General features: G+C 42.5%; 2 long non-coding RNA genes across 2 annotated transcripts in view; one reads left to right on the top strand and one right to left on the bottom strand.

Annotated features, from left to right (window-relative positions):
• LOC107834367 (uncharacterized) overlaps positions 1 to 7,842 on the top strand; it is a 20,752-nt gene extending 12,910 nt beyond the window's left edge. Inside the window, exon 3 of the long non-coding RNA XR_001660162.1 lies at positions 7,806 to 7,842. This is a non-coding gene — a long non-coding RNA (uncharacterized LOC107834367). The remainder of the gene's footprint in view (positions 1 to 7,805) is intronic.
• A 932-nt stretch (positions 7,843 to 8,774) lies between these two features.
• Positions 8,775 to 18,684, bottom strand: LOC107834368 (uncharacterized). Its single transcript, XR_001660164.1, has 3 exons — positions 18,598 to 18,684; positions 16,157 to 16,163; positions 8,775 to 8,795 (listed from the first exon to the last, which is right to left on the bottom strand). It is a non-coding gene; the product is annotated as an uncharacterized LOC107834368 (long non-coding RNA).
• Between the last annotated feature and the right edge of the window lie 4,122 nt (positions 18,685 to 22,806).

Below are 22,806 nucleotides of genomic sequence, written 5' to 3'. Positions count from 1 at the left end.
CCAGGTAGAAACTACTTCCAATTATTTTCTACTTGGCTTTTAAAAATATTTAGGTTAAAGTTTAAAATGACTATAAATTGCTTCTGCTTACAAATCTAATACATTTTTACCCATAGAAGTAGTGAAAAATAAAATTTTTAATTATAAATATTTGCAAAACAGTTTTGAAAATAAAATCTGTATTTTAAAATCAGTTCTTCAAGTTGTCTTCAAAAACTGTTTTTAATCACCAAGAATCAAGTTTTCTTTTCTTAATTTTTGAATAAAATCCTTTAAGGGTCAAAAAGTTTTGTTTTTGATGGCATTAGATGAGTTTAAATGAAATATTTTGGACGGAGAGACGTTTTATTGTTTTATTTATACACATCACCGTTCAGCCAAAGGTTCAAAGTGCTGGTGTGTAAAAATAAAAACAACACATAACGTAACACTACACAACAAACCAATATGAGAATTGCTAACAAAATAAAAATAAATGAATAATAATGATAAAATGAAAATAATCTGCTGTAAACCTGTTAATGTTTGATCATTCATTGCTCTTCCAGTTTGGTTTCTGTAGATCAGGAGGTGAGAGAGCAGCAGGAAATAATCTGCATTTTCATCATCGTATCAGAGCTCATGCATGCAGAGTCCATCAGACAAACAGCATTCGTCTGTCACGCTCTGCGTCTCTTTTGTTGTTTCTTCCTTTGTTCGGTTTCTCATCAGTCCCGATGTGTCGTTGGTTTGCCTCACAGACTGAATGTTTAATAGACAAAAAGATGGCAGTAAAACACAAAGGCAGGCGAGTGATGGAGGAGAAACGACCCGTCCGGTCTGCAGAGAGGAGCTGCGGTTTCAACACGTCACTCAGGCTTAACGAGAGGAAGGAGCCAAACTCTGCCTCCTTCAGTTTCATTAAACCTGATTAAACCTGAAGCAGCTCCTCCACATGCGGATTGGTCCGTGTTGGTTTGGTGAGGCGGCGCTGAAGGAGTTTCCAAACCAAACATTAAACCCTCCTGATGTCTGATCAGAAGCTGGCTGTCTGCTGAAGCTGATCTGTGTTTTGGTTCCAACTCAGGCGAAGCATTAAAGGCTGAGTGGCAACATTACAGTGATTACAGGAACAACAGGAGGAAAACCTGCAGCTGAGTTTTCCTTCTGTCGTATGGTGAGGTGGTTTCATCATCATCATCCTCCTCCGTCTGATCAGGAGCCGTTGGGAGCAAAAACCCTTCATGATAAAATACTGATGGATGTTTCAGTGCATTTCTCTATTTTGGTGGAAGATAATTAAGGCTCACAAAGACAGAAAAGGTTTAGATTTCCTCCTATGAACTCTACAAACAGAAACAAAACAGGAAGTAGAGAACAAGATTCAGCATAAATACAATATTTAGGTGATGATACAAAAAGCCAATTATAATGTCAAATTTAAGTGAGTGCTTGATGGTTGTAATCTTTCAAGAGTGAATATAATCTGAATTGAGTTGATGCTTTAGCTAAATGCCGTGTTGCTGTGGTGTTTTAGCGCTGCGGTCGTCTTGGTTAGCGTTGCCCTCCACTATCTGCTCCCAGATGCTCAGGGACGACGTTCAGCTGGTTTCCTCCAGGATGTCCTGGCAGCGCCAACACCTCCACCTGCCGGTCCGAGTCGGCGGAGGACAGGGAGCAAGGTGCTGATAGGCTGCAGCAGAGAGAGTGACATCAGCAGGACGTTCAGACATCTGAGCTACCAACACTGACCCATTTGACCCAGTGAACCCATCTGGGTCGGACGGTTTCTTCACCAGAGCGACTCCCTCACACGAATCCGACCCGCCATTTGTAAAAACTTCTGCAGTGCTTCGTCTCGCTGCCTGCAGCCTCTCTTCTTCTGTGAAAAAGCCACAGGCTGAGCAGAACATTCAACAGATTCTCCTTTTTCTTTAATCATAAAACGTTTGTAATTATAACAGTGAGGAGTTTTAGGGCTGCTGACCACTTCTGCTCCTCAGCGTGTTTTACTGCAGCCATTAAACGCTTCTTTTGTCTCTGTCTGTAGAAAGTACGCCTAGCTCAGCGCTTCTGCGTTCATCTGTGTGAAACTGCTCTCATGCTTTCACTTACTGAGCCACATTAAAAGAGTTTTTCATACTTTGTGTCAGAATGAGCAGATGTATCCACGGCAGAGACAAAGAAACTGTTTGGTTCTGAGTTTCGTTTAGAGAGAAATGCAAAACCAGGAGCAGCTAACAGAGACTCCATCTGTCTGCAGAACCACAGGAGACGAGTTGTGAAGGATTCAGATGCGATGCGCCCATATCATTACCCCCAGAATGTATTTTCACTCATTTCCATTTAACCAGGCTCCATCCGTCCTCGGCCGCCGCTGGAAGCCGCTTCCCTTTGGGCTCGGCTGCGGCTCTAAATGTGAACGCATGCTTCTGCTTCACACCTTCCTGCTGAGGAGGAAGACTTGATGTGGCAGCGAGATGCATGAGAGCATCCTCAGTCTCATTGTGTTACCTTCATCTGGCGGTAGCCTGACATTCACCCGGCTCTTTGGGTGTGTGAACAGATGAGGTGTGATGTCTTGTGGAAAGTGTTTGTGAGGTCGAAGTTTTTTGCCGATGCTGAAGGTTTTTCTGGGTGAGAAGCATTGGCGGCGAATCCTCTCAGAAACCATGGCGACGCGTCTTTGTAACAAACCGAAGCTTTTCAGGACGGCTGTGTGCTAAGCGGGTCCAAACCCGCTCATCCAGAGAAACGAGACTTTAAAACCACAGAGACACGTGGGACTTTCATATGAGGATTACCCATACTGCTTTGCTCACTGAAGGGGAATGCAGTTCAAGCTTCAACCAGCAGATGGAGCATTTCAGCAGACGTCAACCTCAACTATTTTTTCGACAGAAGCACACCAACCAAGTTTTGTGGATATTTGTAATGGAAACGCAGATCTTTCTGCTTCCAGGAGGGATTGTGTTTCGTTTTTTGTTCGTGTATTTTCAGAGGGTAATTAACCCTGGGAAAGGTCAAAGTTGAAACGTCTGGGACTCCTAGTTTAGTCCTGATCTGATCTCAGTGGGACTTTATGTGGGTTAGCGGACAGGATCGATGAAGATGATGATGATGCTCTCCAGTTGTTGCATCACTTCCTCTGGTAAACGGTGAAACGTTGAGTCAGAATCTGTTTCCTGGCTCTTCTGGATGAGGGATTTTCCTCCTTCTCTGCTGCAGCTACATTACCTCACACATTTCCTACATTTTGTTCGTTTCGTGTTTGGTTGTGTGTTTTCTGGTTCTCCTCCTGAACATTTCCTTTTCTGAGAGAGAGAAAGAGCTTAGCTGGTTCTTACAAAGGCTAAGCAGCTGTGTTGACAGAAGAAGCTGATTCTCTATTCTCTTCTCTTCCATCCTTCTTCTTCCGTTTAGTCTCTCTCACACACACACACACACACACACACACACACACACACACACAGCAGTGAACTCACCCACCTATATCCCAACACACTCACCCACAAACACATTCACCAAGACTTGGCAATGAATCTTGTCAGTTTTAATAAACTGTTACATCTTTCAAGCTGCTGACGTTGCAGCGAGAGGCAGATCACAGACGGAGAGGAAGGAGGCAGAAGAAAGACAGCGATGTGTGCATCTTCCTGCTGAGCGCCACGAAGCCAAACCGAACTTCTGAGGCTGTGCTTTTTATAACCGATAAGGATTAAAATCAGCAGATTAACGGAACAACTCTGCAAACCAGTCGCTGTGTTGGGTTTAACTCTGTGCTTCAGTTCAGGAACCCAACAGTTAATTTAAGCTGAATCAGCGTTTATTCAACCTGAACCCAACTAAAACTTTACTGATGATGTGAAGATCTGGTTCAGTTCTGCCAAATATCCAACCAGAATTATCCCAGAAGCAAACGTGGCTGACTAGCTTAACCACACTGGGATTACTCTGGATTACAGGAAACACTCCGTAAATTTAATGTTGCACATCATATTCTTTGCAGTTGAACGAGAGAAAGAAATGAAATTCTAACCAATGCAGACAACAGATCAGCCGTGAGGTAAATGTATGTCAAAGATGATTCAGAAAACGTTTTCATTTTCTCTTTAGAGCATCAGTTTTATAGCTAAAAACTCCTCACACTGAAACATTTCAGCCAAAGTGAGAAAGTTATTCCAAATTTTGCCAAATTTTTCCCGTCAGTGCTTCAAAATGTGCATAAAAATCTTTGATGGAAACACAGTTAGTGAAAGACCAGGAGCTTAAAAACTGAGACTGGAGTTAAAAATAATGAAAAACTAAACAGGGTTAGACCTATAGGAAACCCAAACAGGAAAAGATCCAGGAAAACGGAGGTTAGGATTCCTGCTTGCAGGTTTTTTTATTGACTGAAATGAAACAAACTTTAAAGCTTTTAGTCGTTTGGGAAGCAAAATAAAATATCTATTTTTATTCCACAGTTAGATAAAATGTGCATTTAAACCCAAAGATTTCCTCAATAACTTTAAAAAAGCAGAAATCGAGTGAATCCCAGTGTGGTTGCCACGCTGCTCCATCAGTTCCCAGCGGAGCGTTTATCGGAATCACACTGGGAATAATTCAGCCAGGTTAACGGATAACGATGAGAAAACCTTTTCATAAAGGCAGTTTGGTTTTAAAACCATCGTGGTTGTCCTGACAGTCGGCTGGAAGCAGGCGGTGAACTGATGGAGGCCAAGCTGGTCCTGGCTTTAAACATTGCCATGGCAACCTGCAGCTGTGTCCAAACATTCCTCCTTTTCTACTGCATAAAAATCCACATTTACTGTCCACCGCTGTCCTGAAGGGTTGAACCGTGTTAACTGTGGAAAAATGAAAAAATTAAAAGTTCCAATCGTTCCTGCAACACATTCATGGTGTCATCTCCAGCAGATTTACTCTCTGCCAATAGCAGAGAGTAAATCTGCTGCATGGATGGAGAAACAGCAGCAGCTGAGCAGCACTCATTCACTTCCTGTTCAGGGAAACGCTGACGTAGCGGCGCCTCAGGATCCGCCGCTAACGCTCACCAGGTCACGCTTCAGTGTGCAGAAACAGACGCTGTCGTTCCTGGAGCTGCTAAATGTTAGCTTCCTATTCCTGCTTTATATCTCAATCTGGACCTTCCAGATTAAGAGTAGTTCTGTGAAGAGGGAGCAGCTCTTGTGTGTTTTACTGCTGCTTCCTCTCCTGTCTTTGTGATGCAGATTAAAAATGTCCGCCGGGCAACACGCAGCATTAAATTTATCGTCCGTTTATGGCGTGTTTCTGCTTTGACATGACATTACAAAACGAAGTCCTGATGAAAATGTCAGTGATCATATCAGGGTGGAGTCACTCTCATCCTTCACCTCTCTCCTCTTCCTCTGGTTCGGTCTCCACCCGCTCCGCCTCCAGCATCTTTATTCTCCGTCTCTGAAGCCACTGACCGCTCCGTCTGTAATTATTCCTCCCAGGAATCTCTGCTCCTCAGAGCTGATGTTGCGACGGATCAATAAGCCATCAGTTGCATATTGAGAGCCGATAGTTTCAGCCCTGCCCAGGAGGCTAATTCTTCTCTTCCTCTTCTTCAGTTTGCTCTTCTCTGTCCATATTTGTTTTGTTGTTTGGATATAAATATCGATAAATGTTCTCTATCATCTGAATGATAGGATAATTAATAAGTGGAAGCCGTAGCTGTGAAGCTCAGACATTGGAAATGTTCGGAAAGCCATCAAACATCTGATCTGTGCAAACATCGTCCGCTGATCTTCCCTATCCCAGATCGGCTCATGGAGGGAAATTCCAGACATTCCTCTTCATAGCAACACTTGAAAATCCTTCATGGTGAGTTTAACGGAGATATTCAGTTCTCCAGGTCGCTCCTGGTCAGAACCGGGTCAGAGGAAGAGGTCTCCTCCCTGGGTAACCATAAAGACACCCGGATCCGATTCCTGATCCGATTCCTGATCCGATTCCTTCTAACGGAGAGTTCATGTCTCTGTATGTCTGATTCAGAAAAACCTTAACTCAGTCACTTTGATCAAGGATCTGGTTCTTCTCATCATGATCCAACTCTCCTGATTCTTAGTGAAGAAAGGATGAGATGGACCCGAACACCAAGATGGTTGAACATCCGACCCACCTGAGGACCAGTCCAGTGTCTCCCCAGAGAGCTTCAGATTTAACCGGAGTCTGGTGGAAGTTTTAGGCTGGACACACCATGAGACCATTTTATCACTTTACAGACCTGGAGGTTCTCCATGGCGCTCTAATATTCTTCATGACCGAAACAAACAGGAGGAAAACGGCAAAAACTATTACAAAGACTCTTATAAGTTGCTTTAGTGAAACATCAGTGGTTCTTCACTGTAAGCATAAATATGGACGACCGTTCAACCATGGCAGTAACCATGGTAACCTCCTCTCAGTAAACGCACCTCGCTGTTGGAACCAGCGTCACTTTTAAAGGTTCGCCTCTTCCTGTTCTGGTCTCTGGGACCAGAAGAAGCGTCAGATTAAGATTCAGCGGCGCGGCTTCAAGCCGACTGTGAAGGACGTTTCTGGTGCTGCTGCTGCAGATGGGAGGATGTGTGCTGACATGTGCTGCAGGCGATGAAGTGCCAGTCATTTACAGTGAAACTCTGAGAGACACGTCCTCAGTGGACGAGGACATGAAAGGAGGGAGATGGAAGAGCCGCGTCTGACAACGTGACGGGCGGTAAGCCCAAGTGACGGCTCAGCATCCAGCTGGAACCTGCAGCCGCCGGCAGCCTGGCGGCCCGCTTCAGCTTCTGTTGGGTCCAGCTAGAGGAACCGACAAGCCCACATGTCTGCTTTCATCCAGAGGGTCCGGAAGTACACAGGATCCGTACTAATGCAAAGGATCTGGACAATTTCTAAACAAGGGAAGAATTTGACATTATAGATGAAACAAACAGAACGTGGCGATTTCTGCACACAAGCAGCTAAAACTTGCGTGTTAGTCCCTTTCCCATATCTTGGATCTGAGGAGTTTTATAGAAAGATCATTCCAGAGAGTCAAAGACCTTAATGGACTCAGAATAATCCATGCCTGCATCGCAGCGCACTGAAAAAAACAGATTTTTGTCTCCCACCTCTCCCACTCTATTGTTTAAGATATTAGGATTGTACGAAATAAAGTGGCTTAAATACAGACCCTGGAGGAACCAAACAACTTATATTTACCTGTCCAGATGCATAATTCATAAATGACACAGATTATCTGCAGATTAGCAGAGAACCAGCCAATCCCAACCATTTGTCCAAACCAGTCAGTAAATTGTGGTCGGCTGAGTCAAATGTGGAGCAAAGACAAAATAAATTAAACTTCCCGACTCTTCAGAAATCGTTCAGGATTTTCACTGGTGCATCTGCAGAGATCTGATGTAATCTGACTGGAAACTACTGAAGAGATTATTTTCCATCATAAAATGGTAAATTTGATTATAAACGGTTATTCTAAGGTCTCTGCCAGAAGTGGAAGATTTAAAATGTGATTGTAACATTTATTATTGATTCCTCTGGATTAGTTCAGTTTCCTGGTTCTGGATTGAGGTGGATTCACACAGTGCTGGTATTTTTCTCTGAATTTTGTTATAAAATGAATCTCTAAAGTTTTTGCTGGACTTCCATCAAGGCAGGTTGCGAACGGTTTATAAAAGAGGAATCTCTGTTGAACATCATCTCCTGCCGTTGAACTTTGAGTTGCTTTTCATTCACTTTGATCTGAAAACGTCATTTTAACAGTGATTAATGGAGAGGAACTGGAACGTTACCTCTTTGTTTTTATTTCATTTTAGTGGATCAACTGACCATCAAGTGGTCAGGAAGTTATTGACCGTTTGCATGTGACGTCATAACAAGGCGCTCCTTTACAGCCTGTCAGTAAACGGACAGCCGGGTCTAACATCGCTTTCATTTAGTTGATTTGACTTTAAAAACGATCACAGGGTGCTGCGCGGTCGGCAGCACAGAGAAGGATAGAAACCAAACTTCTCATTTTATTGTATAACCTTCAATGAGGAAAGATGCAGCGGCGATGGACAGCAGCCGTAAATCATAATGACTGGCAGCCTTGGGGGAAACCAACAACAAAAAACTTTTAAAAGGTAAGAAGATTAACGTTCATGTAAGTATGACTAGAATGGAGAAGGTAAGGGTCTAGCCATGGACAGGCGAGTTACGTCCACAAAGGAGCTCAACTGGAACAAGTAGAGGCCATGAATGAACTGGCAAAAACAACTTGGGAAACCAACTTCAGTCGCTCTGCTCAGTCCCGCCCCTCGCATCATGGCGCCTGGAGGAGCAGACCAGACCAGTCGGATCTCACCTGTAAACCAGAGAAGGTTTTTCAGGCGGTGTGTGAGCCGGTCGGGACGCCGAGCAGAGATCCGGTTCTCCGCCTGCCAGGCTGCTGCTGGGGAAGAGATAATCACAACACATTTTTTGGTGACAGCGTGTTTTCAGGGAGGCTTTCAGATGTGAATACCCAGATCAGGAGGAAGCCTCCGAAGCTTTTAATGCCGAACAAATCAACCATCAGCTGATCCGAGGTTCATTCAGCAGCAGGAAGACGCGGCGCAGCGACGCTCACTGCGCTTCCTGAAGATGCTTCTGTTTCGCTGCTGCTGGGTTCGGCTTGCAATCACCTCCTTTATGTTCCTGTGAAGTGAAGCGTCATGTCAGAATAAACAGATTAAAAGCAGCTCAGATTCCTGACCCGTCGTCTCAACCCAGGGATGGATAAAGGCCTCAGAAAGTTTCCAGAGCAGGAAAACAACATTGTTTTTCTCATCTTTAATGGCTTTTGTATGATTTTGCCTCCTGTGTTGATGTCAGGAAAAAAATCAATAAAACGTGTGCGGCGAGATTTTGCACACCTGAAAGAAAATCACTGGAGCTACAGATTCTGAACTGTGTGAAGCTCCATGGATCTTTCCTGGAAAGATGCGCCGATTTTTCTACTTCACTGCTTTCCTATTTGCTTTTTAGAATATAAATGTCCCATTTCAGATGTTCTTCACTGTTTAAAATTGATTTTCGAGCTTCGTGCACAATGAATACTTCAATCACATCTGAAAAGTCCCCTTAACAGGAACGAGACACTGCTGTGGAGTTTCATGTTCGCTTTGTGGCAACACGACAGAAAAGAACTCAAAGAAAAAATACATGTAGAAATTAAATTAAGTGAATGGGAACACCTGGTGAGAAATGGTGAACTGTGAAAGTGATAATCAGACAGATGTAGATGAGGAGAGGGAAGTGTGAGGCGTGAGTAAAATCTGACTCCAGCGCCGGCAGAGAGGCCATGTGGCGAAGCTTAACGCCTTCACCGTCTCCCAGGCGCTCCGCTGCGTTGAGACGCTTTTCTGTTAAACCTCACTGCTACTGCAAATATGAATGCTGACACCTGCAGGCAGAATGGAGGCCATGTGTGCAGGTGAAGGAATAATTGAATAAAGAAAAAGATAATAAGCTTTACTGACCAAAGGCAGGTCAGGCTTTTAACCAGCCAACACAAAGTAACATTCATGTCAGGCTGCTGTAAACCTGTTACGCACTGAGGAGTTTCATTCACCACGTTTCTACACACACAGGAAATTTGACTAGTTAGTTTAGGAGCTGCTGCTCAGAGCAGCGCTGGTAAAAACGTTAAAGGGTTGACAGAGGAGCCATGTTGGGATGACTTCCTGGAGGCGGAGCTTCAGAGAAAACAGGAGCTTCTTAAAGAGACAGAGGCCCAATTTATTGGAGTCGCATCTGATTTTCTATAAAATGTCTTTGTGTATGGAAAACACACATACTGGCCCTTTAAGAAAGGGAAAATTCAAAGTAAAAGTTTTTTCTCCTTATTTGTGATGCTCCACAAAAATTTAGAAAAAATATGGAAACAACTTCTGAGAAAATATTGTTTTTTGATATTTTTCTAAATTTAAATACATTAATATAGAAAACATTCAAAGGTTTCTCTTTGATATCTGTCATTCATACACAAATTATTGGTTGCCACGGAGACGGGGTCGCAGCTACATATTATTCAGGTGGTTGCGAACACATAACCCCCCCCAACCCCCCGAATGAAGGTACGTGAAGGTGAAGGAGCACATGCGCTACCTTTCTCAGGTGGATGCGTACACAACATGCGCTCGCTCTACCCCCCTCCGGCACGAAGGTATGTGAAAGGTAAAACTCGCTACATTTACCCCGTTATGGGCGCGAGGTGAAGGAGCGCAAGGCATCGACTCTATGTGAACCCATCATCGGCGCGCCGCCCCCTCTGGTGCAGCGCCCCCATGCGCTGCATGGAGATAAACATGACGCTCGTATAATAATCCACTCAGCCAATCAAACCGAAACCCAGAAAATTTTCAGGTTTCTTTTTATGCAGTGAAACTCGTATGTTCCAGATTTTATTTCATTAAATTAATGATGCCCGACACTTTCAGCTCACCATGACACATTTTTCAACTTTCTAAAGTTTTCATGAGGACGTTTTCAAGTTGAAAAGCACGAGCAACATTTTCTTTTGTCATGTTTTGTAATTAATTAACCCTTTCCTGAGGATTTCTCGCTGTTCAACACGCAGCCACAGGGTGCCTTGCTCAGAGGAACCCTGCAGGAATAACTCTGTCATGTTCTATACAAAAGTTTCCCCAGCCAATCAGCAAGGTCTGAAAACCAATTTTGGTCAACACTGCCCTCAGTTTTTTAGAGCATCCATCAGCAGGCTCCCACAAAACTCATTTCAAGAGCCACTTTAATAGTCTGGCGGTTCTTGACCTTCCATTTCAAAGTGGCTGCAGCTGCTGCTGCTGCTGACGCCTCTTTGTGTCCAGCCGCGCCGCTGGACTCACATTTCTTTAAATCTGTTATGACATCTATGAATTTCTCTGTCAACAAGCAGCTTTTCCAGCATAAAAAGGAAGAAATGTATTTCTTCCCAGTGTTTGTTCTCTGTCTGCTTTCCCTGCGACATGCTGAGAACATTCTTCACAGCAGAGCGGGAGCAGCGGCGCTCCGACGCCAAGCTTTGATTAAAGAACGAGACGGGAAAATAGCTTCACTGCCAACAGATGTTCAACACGCCGGAGCTTTTCATGGTTAAACTTACAAGTAAGGCGTAAGAGAAGAAATCAGAAAGAAAAAGAAAGGGAATGAATAAACTTGATTCAGAGTTTAAGACTAGAACTGATCAGCTGGTAACTAAAGACTGGAGACACTTCATCTGCAGCGAGTGATGCAACCAAACAGTCTAACATGTCTGAACCTTTTAGGCTCGCAGCTCTCTGGGTAACTGGACCAGCCTGGATCCAACCCTGATCACCAATATAATCGAAGCTCAAATCAGAGGAATCTCTTCAAAGAATGACAGAGATCAGTCAGGATATGGGGCGGCCATGTTGGAGCTTCAGCTGAGCGCCCAGTATGAGGAAACTTTACTGGAAACACAATCCCAGTGATCCTAGTGCTCCCAGTGGTCCCAGTGATCCCAGTGGTCCCAGTGATCCCTGTGGTCCCAGTGGTCCCTGGGATCCCAGTGGTCCCAGTGGTCCCAGTGGTCAGAGGAACCAGGACATTAAATGATGAAGGTAAGATGAGGATCCATAAATATTGTTGGATATTACATGCTTGGCTGCCCTGATACAGACGATGCTCAGGCTAATGCTGCCGTTCAGGAGCATCCCTGTTTGCTCACATGCTAGCTGCTAGCATCTTATAAATAAATAAAATAAATCTCACCATTCCATTGTGCATGCGTGTGTGTGTGTGTGTGTGTGTTTTAAATTGATCGAGTTTTAAATTGTATGTTTTTGTTTTTAAACTAAGTTTTTATTTTATGTTTTTTTATTGTTATGTTGTGTTTTGATGTACAGCACTTTGTATCAGCTGTGGTTGTTTTAAAGTGCTTTATAAATAAAGTTGGTATGGTATACAGTAATGTCTGCAGCTTATGATTTAATAAATGACATTAATTGACATATTGATTAGTTTTTACCTGGAGGTTGTTATATTAGTGCTCAACTAATAAAATGTTCCATCCATCCTGAATAATTTCCTGGTTTTAACCAGTTTTATTTCTCATTATGATGAAGTTTCTCGTTATAGATATAAAACATGTCGTATTTTATTTCTCTCTAGAATGATTGTGTTGTTTCCAGATCAGTGAAGATGAGATTTTCTCTGGTTTTGTTCCACTTTAATAACTGATGTCATGTTCTGGTAACCAGAGGATCTGCTGAATAAAACCTGAACCTGCAGAGAAATTTGGGCTGTGAGGATTTCAGCAGGGTAGCTGACCGAGCAGCTTTGTTATTTCTGTGTGTGTGTGTGCATGCGGGTGTGTGTGTGCGCGCTCTTTAGCACGTCCTTGACTGCTTGTTAATTCATAATGAGTGTGTTTGGCTGCAGAAAGCCCATTTCTACTCATCTCAGCGGGGTTATCATGCTCACTCCTCTTCTTCACACATGGCTGCTGCGCCTGGGGAGCGGCTGCTCAGCGCTCTCCGCCTCTGAGCGCCGCGCCTGCTTCGCATTCAGGCGGCGGCACCTGGGAGCGTCCCGCTGCAGCTCGGCTCTCCGTGTTTGTGGCCCTGTTGAGGATAACGGCTCCTAAAGCCAACTCCCTTCTTGACTTTCACTCACAGAACAAATTAACTGTCAGCGGTTCCCTCACTTTACATCCTGCAGGGCTGGAATAAACGAATCAGAGACGTGACAGGCTCTCCAGGTTTACCGTGTTAAAAAATCATGCTGAAGGTTCAGCAGATACTTTTTAACAGAATAAACAGTAAGACTGTGGAGTGACACTGGAGCTGGGTCTCAGTAAAACACAAGTAAGGACCTGTTGACACTCAGCGGGTCACAGACGCTTTCAGGGCTTCGCAGCGTCTGGAAGAACCACACGGTTCTGATGAACAGAAATAAATACCAGATGGAACTGATGTGTCTTCTCAACTGTCCATATTTGATTTGTTTTATGCTTTTGATTCTCAGAAGGTCTGATGAAAAGATTTTAGACATTAACGAAGCCTCAAACACAGCAGGGGTTTGGATAGCTGTAGGGTGTTTTCCCACTGATGGACCCGGTTCTACTGGAACCAGAACATCTGCTCCACCTCCAGCTGCTCTGAGTCAAACCAACCTGTTCCCCTCCTGGCCTGTGGGGGCGCTGCACCAAGAACCACTGAAGGAAACGACACAAAAACCTCTGAAGACACTGAGAGCAACTTCCTTCTTCACCAGATGGAAACAAGATGGAGGCGTCAGATTTTGGCGGTTGGAGGATTTCTCTTTAGGCTAAAGACCAGGAGCCATTTCTGCTGCTAGCACTAGGCTAATGTTTTAGCTTTGGTTGGATTTACCCAGAATGCCTTGTGCTGTAGCCCACCAATAGGAAAAATTTGAGATTTTGCTTGTAGGTTATTAAAATGTGCTGCACAGAAAGCTTGTTCACCCTCATCCTCCTCTGCTGCTGCAACACAGATTATTTTGAAGTGAAAATATAAAAACACAAACATATAAAATGTTTATTTGATCAGATGTAGCTGGTAGAAATCCTGGCTCAGTCCAAACAAGAAGAACCAAGCAGGCGGTCCATCTCTTGAGGTGATTATTTTTGGTGTGGAACCGTTTCAGGTGTTGTGTTTAAACTTGGCATTTGAAGCGTTTGAGTCCAAATCCAGAATCTATTTTAAATCTCCACTGAACAAGAGGCTGCTGCTGATTGGCTGGCAGGTCCATGTGATGACAGAGGCGCCATCTGTTCTGATCAACTTCCACCTCTGATTACCACGTTGACAAGACACGCTTCAACTTTCAAGCTGCTTTACAGCAAAGTTGCATCATGAAGGTTTTTATCGCTGGGATCAGATTTTCATGATGCAATGAGAAGACACGGGAGCAGAGAGGAGCGCTGCAGCAGCCTGCTGCAGCAGCCTGCTGCACAGTTTCATAACTGTTTTCACACAAAGGAAAGACACACCTGAGCTCTGACCTTTGACCTGTGCAGCCACTGCATCATGGTTTCATCAAGGAAATCAGAAAACAGGAACGATGCGTCTTCAGGTTATAAGCCTGTTCAATGTTCAATTCAGTTTAAAAACAAAAATACTTTAACAATGCCGGAAAAAATATATTTTGTTCTGACATTAAGTAATTTTCTCCAAACAGTCCTAGTTTCCTCCAGCAGTCCAGTCTGCTGTCCAGATGAACAACGAGGTGTTTTTATTCCTCCACCTCCACGTTTTCTGTCATTCTGAAATGTTTGACCTTTGACCCTGGTTCTCCTGAAATCTCCAATCATGACTGTTCCTAAAGCTCAGCTTCTTGTCCATCTGTAATCCGCCTGACGACTGCTGAGTCATCAGAGTATTTCTGTGGATGACAGAAGTTGAATGGACCTTNATTTGATGCATGCTAGCTATTATTTTGTATAGATCGGGTTGGAGAACTGGAGCACATGCTAGGTGCTATTGCTAATATCTCCTGATTGACAGAATAAATAAACGGAGACCGCCTCCAAACCCAGACTTGATGTCTTGTGGTTTGTCTGATCACCACACAAAACACACGACGCAGAAGTCCACCGGTCACACTTGGTTGTGTGTCTCTGTGTTGCCCTGCGACAGACTGGCGACCTGTCCAGGTGACCCCGCCTCTTGCCTGGAACGTCAGCTGGAGAGGCAGCAGCAACCCACTGACCCACAAGGGACAAGGGTGTAAAGAAAATGGATGGGTTTTCTTCAATAGCTTCCAAGTCATCTGACCTATTTTCTCAATCACTTTGTAATCTTTCTGCTAGTCTGTATAGGAGAGGCACAGTCATTTGTTTTCCATTTTAAGTCATTTTCCTTTTTTTTTTTTTTTTTGTCAAAATGTAGGGTTTTTCTTCAATATCTTCTAGATCATGTGACCTATTAACTCAAAATCTGTGAAATTATTCTACTAAGCTATATAGATGAGGCATATTTTTATTCCATTTTGACCCCTTTTTTATTTTTTAACCAAAATTATAATTAAAAAATATTTTTAAAAAATGTTCATAAAATGTATTACCTCAGATGGTCATCACTTGTTCCCCGTAATGTTCAATTACATAAAATTCTATAACAGGATCTATTTCATTACATGTTCACTTACCTGGAATATGTTAAATACAACAAATATTTACTTAAAGTTTGATCTGTTTCATAAAATTTACATCACCTTTATTGTTTAATTACACATTAAATGTTTAAAGATGGGCTCTTTCATCTGGTTTGTGTCATGATGTGGCGGTGGACGAACTTTATGAAGATGTTATTTTAATGAACAAAATAAAGCAAAACAAACCCAAAAGCCCAGTGTCCTGACAGTTTGGATGTTACATGTAACAAGCAGATGTCTGATTATATAATTGTTTACTTTAATCACATAAAATATTTATTTAAAAATATAATCTTTCATTACGTGTATGTTTATTACCTGAAATATTAAATTTTTACTTAAAATGTGATTCATTTCTTCACCTGTTTACATGCAACTTGAAGTGCTTGAATCAAACGTTTCATGAATGTTTACCACGTGAAATTATTAAATGAGAGAAAACAGCCACTTCCAACTGTATTTCAACATAAATGGTTCCTGTTCCTCTTCAGAGTCTGCAGCCTTGCTGAGCTCCTCTCCTGGCGTTTCCTCCTCAGCCTCTCCAACTTGCTCCTCTTCTATTTCCTCTGCTACTGTGTTTTCATTATTTACCTCTTCTGGGGTAAATAATGAAAACAGTCTCTGTAACTTGCTCCCCCACTTGTTGATGGTTTTGCTGTATGCCTCTTTAATTGACGCGCATGTCGGTTCGATGCTGTGGTATGGAGTGAAAATAGTCTCAAAATATCTGCGTGTGTAAAAAGATTTGTGTGTGTGTAATACTGGATTTGTAAACCTTAAAAATAAAATAAACCTTCTCCTACGCCTATACATGTTGAAAAATACATAGTGCTATATGAATTAAAAACAGGGCAATGCATTTTAATACTCAATATTACCCATCAGACACCGTTCCCCCTGTGGTAAAGGGGAGAACGGTATCTGATGGCCATAAATCACCCATCAGATACTGTTTCCCCTGTTTTAAAGTGGGGGAACGGTATCTGATGGGGAAACGTGGATTGACGTAACACCTGTTGTCTGTCCTCTGAAGTAAGTAGGAGCTAAACCTGCAGGTTTTGCCCTCCGATTATAATGAGACATGGAGTAATGGACCTTACCACAGGGGCCGCGTTTCATTGGCTAATGCCCATTTGACGTCACAGCGTAGCTACCACGTGGTGACCGTCTCACAAACACAAGCCACAGTAGTAAACACATGCTAATGTACGTTGTGGACTAGCAGACCGGCAGAAAGAAAGAATGGTTCTCCACCGTCAGTGGGGAATCTCTTCAGGCGATGTCAGGTATCCTGATAGTATTTGTGGAAATAAAATTCACAGATTTCCAAAATCTGAAACGGGATGCCTTGCTTGGATCAAAGCTTGTGGACGACCGCATCTGCAGCTCAACCGTCGTAGGACCAATAAGAACAAAGGAGTGTGTGCTGGTGTGAGTATTATTACTTTGCTTTCTTTGTGTTTAGTGAATGAAAAAAGAAAGTCAATAATTAACACATCCATTATGAAAACCTTTTAGCTAAGTACAGCAGAACCGATCCAACTTCTACACCTTGAAGCCTGTCTGTTACACAGTCTTACGTTAGCTGAGCAGATCGATATGCAGTGTGTACCGTATCTGACATGCATTAAAGATTTTATTTTACCTTTAAAGGCTTTTTACTAAACTAATCGTGTTAGCCACGCTAGCACCGAGTGTCAGGCCTAGGTACACTCAAACATCTGCCAACTACAGAAATCACTGATTCCAAAAGTAACCCTCAAAACCATGAATGCCGACTTACCCAGCCTTGCAAGAACAACAGGCATCAGTGATCTTGTCCACAGTATATTTATGCTGAGGCTGTGAGGATCTGCTGTTTTCCTCATCCACCGGTAGCATTTCGCTGCGACGCCACAATGTTGGAGGCATCGTGTGGCTCAAACACCTTGATGGCGTCCAAAAAAGATGATATGAACTCGTTGGTTCCCCTGTCCATTGTCGTGGCTGATATTTTTTGAAAATCCGGCAGAAATGCTACACTAATCGACTCAGAAATACTCTGCAGAGAGTCAGTCGAAATGAAAGACGCCATGTTTACATAGAAACGAGGCTTTGTTTGTGAGCCATGCAGCCACGTGGGATTTTAGGGGGCGTTTCTGGGCGGAGCTTGGTAAGGTCCATTATAAATGATTTCAGGTTACGTTTTATATATTTGGTATTTTGATACTCTGCCCTCATGTTTCTGTTAGCGGGAGCTAATGTTTATGTTAGCTATGCTAGTTTAGCTGTTGGGAGCTAAGCGTGGATTTTTACTGTCACACAGTTTGGTCGTCTGTCTTCAGTCTTAACTTTAACCAGGTTGATTAAGTTTTATGATGCCGAAGTCGACAAGCATCTTCAGGAGATTATGGCAGTTCTAGATGTTGGTCATTATCACTGAAACCGTATTTTGTTGCTTCAGCAGTAATGAAGGTAGATCTGGACCTGCAGGAACATCATCTGCTGCTAGACTTTATTCACCATAACAAACTGAAAGATTCTTCATTTATGTTGACTTTTCAACATACTTAAGGATTTAGTCTAATGTTCACACATAGGCCTGTCAGAATAATCAATAAATCAATTAATCAGCTGATAAATTAAAATAAACTCAATCATTTCCATTGGCCTGATTTATTGTTTCTGTTTTTTTCTCTCTTTCTACCAAAAACTGGATAATAAAAGTCTTCAGTTTGGTACTTTGGTCTCGATTAGACCTTATTTTGAAAAGCAATTTTGTTTAAAAATACTTAAAAAATTAATTAGTTTTATTTATTCTGGATATTAAAAATGTCTTCCAGTTCAAGTATTAAATGTTCATTAGAATCTGAGAATGTGTTCTTGCATTATTATTTCGTCATTACCATTATATAACTTAAAAAATGGTCTCAAAAGAACTATATTATCGTTTGTCGAGAACTTTGGAACAACTTATCATACAGTAATTTGTTTTCATGGTGACAGACCTATTCACACATCCTCCAGAATCTTCAGATTAAACTGTGTTTGTGTCTGGACCCCATTTCATCGGCCCTTAAACAAATATATCCCTCGTCTGCAAACCAGGACAAACCTGCTGTTCCTGTTCATCTTCATTTCAAGTTGATTAATGTAGATGGTAAAATGTATTCAGATGGTTTAGATTTTCACAAGCAGTAAATTTCTTTCTCAATTGATATTTTGACACAATTGACAGCTAATAAACATACAGAAGAAAATAATTATTTTATGCATTTATTTAAAGCACCACGGTAAAAATAGCCTTCACAGCAAAACCTTTAATGTAAAACATTTGATCAACATAAAGAAGAATTTCTACATACATTGTGATGATTCAAGTAATTTTCAGGTTCAATAATGTTCTGTCACAGTCAGGTCTGTCGGTGCATTAGCTGTTCAGGAAAATCAGCATAACTGTAGACTAACTGTATATTTGTACTTTTCTCTGCATCTTCAGACAATCTGCAGCAGCTCAGATTCTGGGAGGTTCAACACCAAAACCTGAAGCTTCAAACTGAGCCGTCAACTGAACCAAGACGCCTTTCAAACTACAGTAGTTAAACTGCTCTGTTGGTCGATGTTATGGTGTCTCCTCAATCTGTGCAGACTGACCTTGGTCGTATTTGAATACACAGCTTTATGGTGTTTTGTTAATTGATTATAGTCAATATTTGAACATCCATGTAAGTTTGAAGACATTTCATTGTTAACTTTAGGTAGCTGTGAATCCACCCATGTTAATCTGAACCNAAGCCTGAAGAGGGCAGAGCACCACCTGCTGTGCTGCTGACCGCCTGGTTGGACACTCACCAAACTCACTAGTTTCCATTTGGATTGTGGGAAATGAATTGTGATGAGAAATGCAAACACTCGGTACTTTGCATCGGCTTTCAGGACTCTGGGCCTCATTTGCTCTCATTCCTGTTCAGACAGACATAATGTCTTCTGCACAAATTGGACAGGTGAGTTGGTGTCAGACACTTCAAGGCTTTGTGTCTCCAGAGTTTAGAAAATGTTCACTTCAGCTTCTTTAAAAACAAAGTTTGGAAATCTGGTTTCTAATCAGAAACAGGAAATATAAAATCCTGGATGTTGGAAAAGAGCTGGACCATCAGCTCCAGTAAACAGGATTTCACTGGGTGAAAATGTTCTGAGCGTCCACGTTGGGACGGTTTTCAGCAGGAACAGCAGCAGGCGTCTCCGTAACCTGCAGAGCGTTGGACATCGCCACTTCCTGTCTGTCTGAGCCAGTTGGAGTCATGAGCTGCTTCATAGCTGAGAGGATCAGCAGAAAGGCAAAGAACCGGACGAGACTTTTACTTCTCAGATCTGTTATTTCTTAAGGTGTGCTGTGGTGGTGCAGGGGTTCAGCACAACCCACATATGGAGGCCTTAGTCCCTGATGCAGCTGCCGCAGGTTCGATTCCCAGCCTGGCAACCTTTGCTGCATGTCTTTCCCCTTCTGTCATTACCAACGTTCCTGTCAATTAACTATCAAATAAAGGCCACTAGAGCCAATAAAACCTTTTAAAAAAAAGATCTTTTACTTCTTAGATCCTTTCTTCCTGTGAACTTAACGAAGCCTAAAACAATGAAATTCATCCAGCAGCTTCCCGCCAGGCTTCCTTAGTCCTTCACTCTGCAAAGCGTCTCTTCAATCTTCAGGGTCTGGAATCTGAGTTTTGGTTTTTGCACCAGAAGAAAATCTATTGTTGAATTCTGGAGGAGCTGAAAACAGTCAGAGATGTGAAAATGTTCCCACTGGAGGAGGAATTAGCTGCAGAGTGAAAGATTGAGGACAAACTGTCAGAATCTCAGCTAACCTGGTTTCTTTTGAAGTTCCTCCATGAAGCTGTCCTGTGGAGGACACGTCTTCTGTCCCCGCCTGATTCCGGTCATTCAGAAAGTCCTGCTGCCTGCTTTCTGCTAATATAACCGTTTTACCCTCCACTGAACAGCCGGTTAATAACTTGTCTCTTCATTTCTGGGATGAGAACAAAAACATCCCAGTTGTGCTCATATTAATGAGCACAACGTGAAAAATCTGAAGTGTGACAGCGAGACTCTGACGGGGCCAAGAAATGATTTCTGATTTATTCTTTTTCTTTCACTCCAGTCCGGCACGTTTTCTCTGATCAGAAACTGGACCGACGTGTCGACTGTTAATCTGATTGCTGTCTGAGGAAAGTCTGTCTGTCCAGCAGCATGAAGACGGAAACAAAACACTTTGACTTTCACTATTCCTTTTAAAACTTCAAGGTAATACAATCATTTCCTAAGATTATTCTTTAACTTTGCTGCATGTTGAATGGTAGCAGCTAGGCTAGCTAGCCAAACGCGATGCTATGTAGCCTAGCTAGTTTGAACGTCGTATCATCTCATTGCTTGTTTCTTGTTCAGTTGAGCTGCAGGTACATTTATGCTACATTTTTACCTGATTAGTTTGAATGTTTATTTTATACTTCGTCGTTTGTTGTTGGAGTTTATTAATGTGTGTAAAGTTCAAACAGGTCGACTGTGCGAACAGTACATATTATCAACAGGATTGTTATCGCATTTTCTTATTTTATTGCCTTGATGAATTTTGCATTTACTGTGATGATTTTCATCTGTTTTAAATTGGCTAGGAAAATGTATTGTGTATTTTATCTGTACAGTAAAGTGAACATACAATGTTTTATGTCTCATGTTGACATATTTAAATCAAACTCTCACACAGAGCGTTAAAGTGACCAGGACAAACGCTTGTTAAGGTCTAAAGGAAAATAAAATCAGAAGACAGAAAGCTGATTCTGTCAGTCATACTTGTTGTTTCGTTCCTCGCTCCTTCGTGCGGCGTGCTGCATCGTGTTTTCAGCGCACCGTTTGGAGAAGCTGGTGGTCGATCCTGAGCAGCTTTGCTCTCCTGACATAATATCTGGATGTCATGGCAGACAGGTTGCATGCATAAAATAAGAACCTTAAAGCTCTGCTGCAGTCTGGTTCTGATCCAGCAGCGCAGCTTGAGAATACCAGAGATTTCTTCCTATTTTTAATCAGGAGTGTGTGTGGCCCAGCTGGCATTTGGAGCGACGCCCTTGTGAAGACGTCTCATTTAAATCCTGTAAACTCAGTAATGAGCTGCTGAGCTGAAGCATCGTCTGACCTCTGCTGGAAAAACACTCATTTTCCTCCACTAACTTTCTGACTCAGATTGTTGCTGCTTCATTAGAATAATCACCTATAATTTTAGCTAATTTTGATAATGACATGGATCATTTTCCTATTATTCTGCATTGTTGTGCTTTTATATTTGTGCCTCCTTCTGTGTGAAACACCTTGTGATTAGAAAGGAAGGCGACTAAAAAGGATTAATGCTATATTATTATCTAAACGTCAGAATAAGACATGAGGATGTAGCAAGTCTGTAAAAACGTGTATATTTCACCTTAAATCCATCCTCACTATATATGTATATTTGTTTTTCTTAGTTTCTGAATTGTATTTTATTTTGGTGGTGATGCTTTTATTTTCTTGCTTCCGTTTTGCGTCATTTCCTGTGTGTTCCCGCTGCTCTCAGTTCGCGCAGAGCTGCGCTGGGGAGGGGTAAGCGTATAAAGTTTTCTTCTGTTTAAGTGTTAAAATATTCGAAATGTTCTTAAAAATATGTTCACTAAGCTCACAGCTTGTTATATTTTGTTGTTAAATTATTTTATGTGTAGCGCAGCACGTTATTGGGTATTTAATTCCCACATTAAAGACAGTTATCGAGTTTACCATGCAAACGTGGTTATTTGTTCTTTTGGTTGGTTAAGGTCTGTGTGGGGAGGCCGGAGCCGGGAACTGCTGCGCTGAATGTATTTTTATTTTGAACAGAATAAACCTGCTGCTACGGAACATCCTGGGTCCTCGTCTGCTGGTTCCTTTTACCCATTACACACAACAGAGGAGTCAGATGATGGCGGCTACAAGAGCATCGTTCTCTAAAGATTTCTGTCTGTAATCTGGACTGGAGCAGCTCTCAGTCAATGATAACATTTGTCTTCAAATCATTCAGCTAAATCAAATACTTCCAGTTTAGCAGACTGGAGAGGAAAATCCTTCCTGTTGAAGCTCATCGAACAAACAGAGTTTATTTTAATGAAAAGCTGGACTAGCTTTCTGCTGTTCATAATGGAGGCTTCATGTGAAAGACGGTAAAAAATAATCTTCAGCTTGGTGACAGAAATCCTCCTTAAAGCGAGGATGGGAGCTCCGGGACTCAACCGTCCATCAAACGCTTATCAGTCCAGGAGACGATGGTTCTGACACGGAGCCGGCTCAAAATGTTCCAGATTCCACGATGAGATACGGGAAAACACAGAGAAGAGAGGAAATGATGGGAAATTATGGAAAGGGGAGAGAAAACATCCAGTACTGTCATTTAAAAATGACTGACAGGAAGAGACAGAACACAGTGTTTCCCTTTCCATCCACAAAACCTTTATGATTCCTGCAGGCTGCGCTTGGCACCGCAGGTTCCTCTGGATGAGCTGCAGGTTCCTCTGGATGGGCTGCAGGTTCCTCTGGATGAGCTGCAGGTTCCTCTGGATGAGCTGCAGGTTCCTCTGGATGAGCTGCAGGTTCCTCTGGATGAGCCGCAGGGTCCTCTGGATG

The sequence above is a fragment of the Poecilia formosa genome, unplaced genomic scaffold (genome assembly GCF_000485575.1).
Source record: "Poecilia formosa unplaced genomic scaffold, Poecilia_formosa-5.1.2 Scaffold597, whole genome shotgun sequence".
Taxonomy (NCBI): domain Eukaryota; kingdom Metazoa; phylum Chordata; class Actinopteri; order Cyprinodontiformes; family Poeciliidae; genus Poecilia; species Poecilia formosa.
Note: the sequence above shows the minus strand (reverse complement) of the source record. Positions and strands in the feature narration are given on the sequence as shown.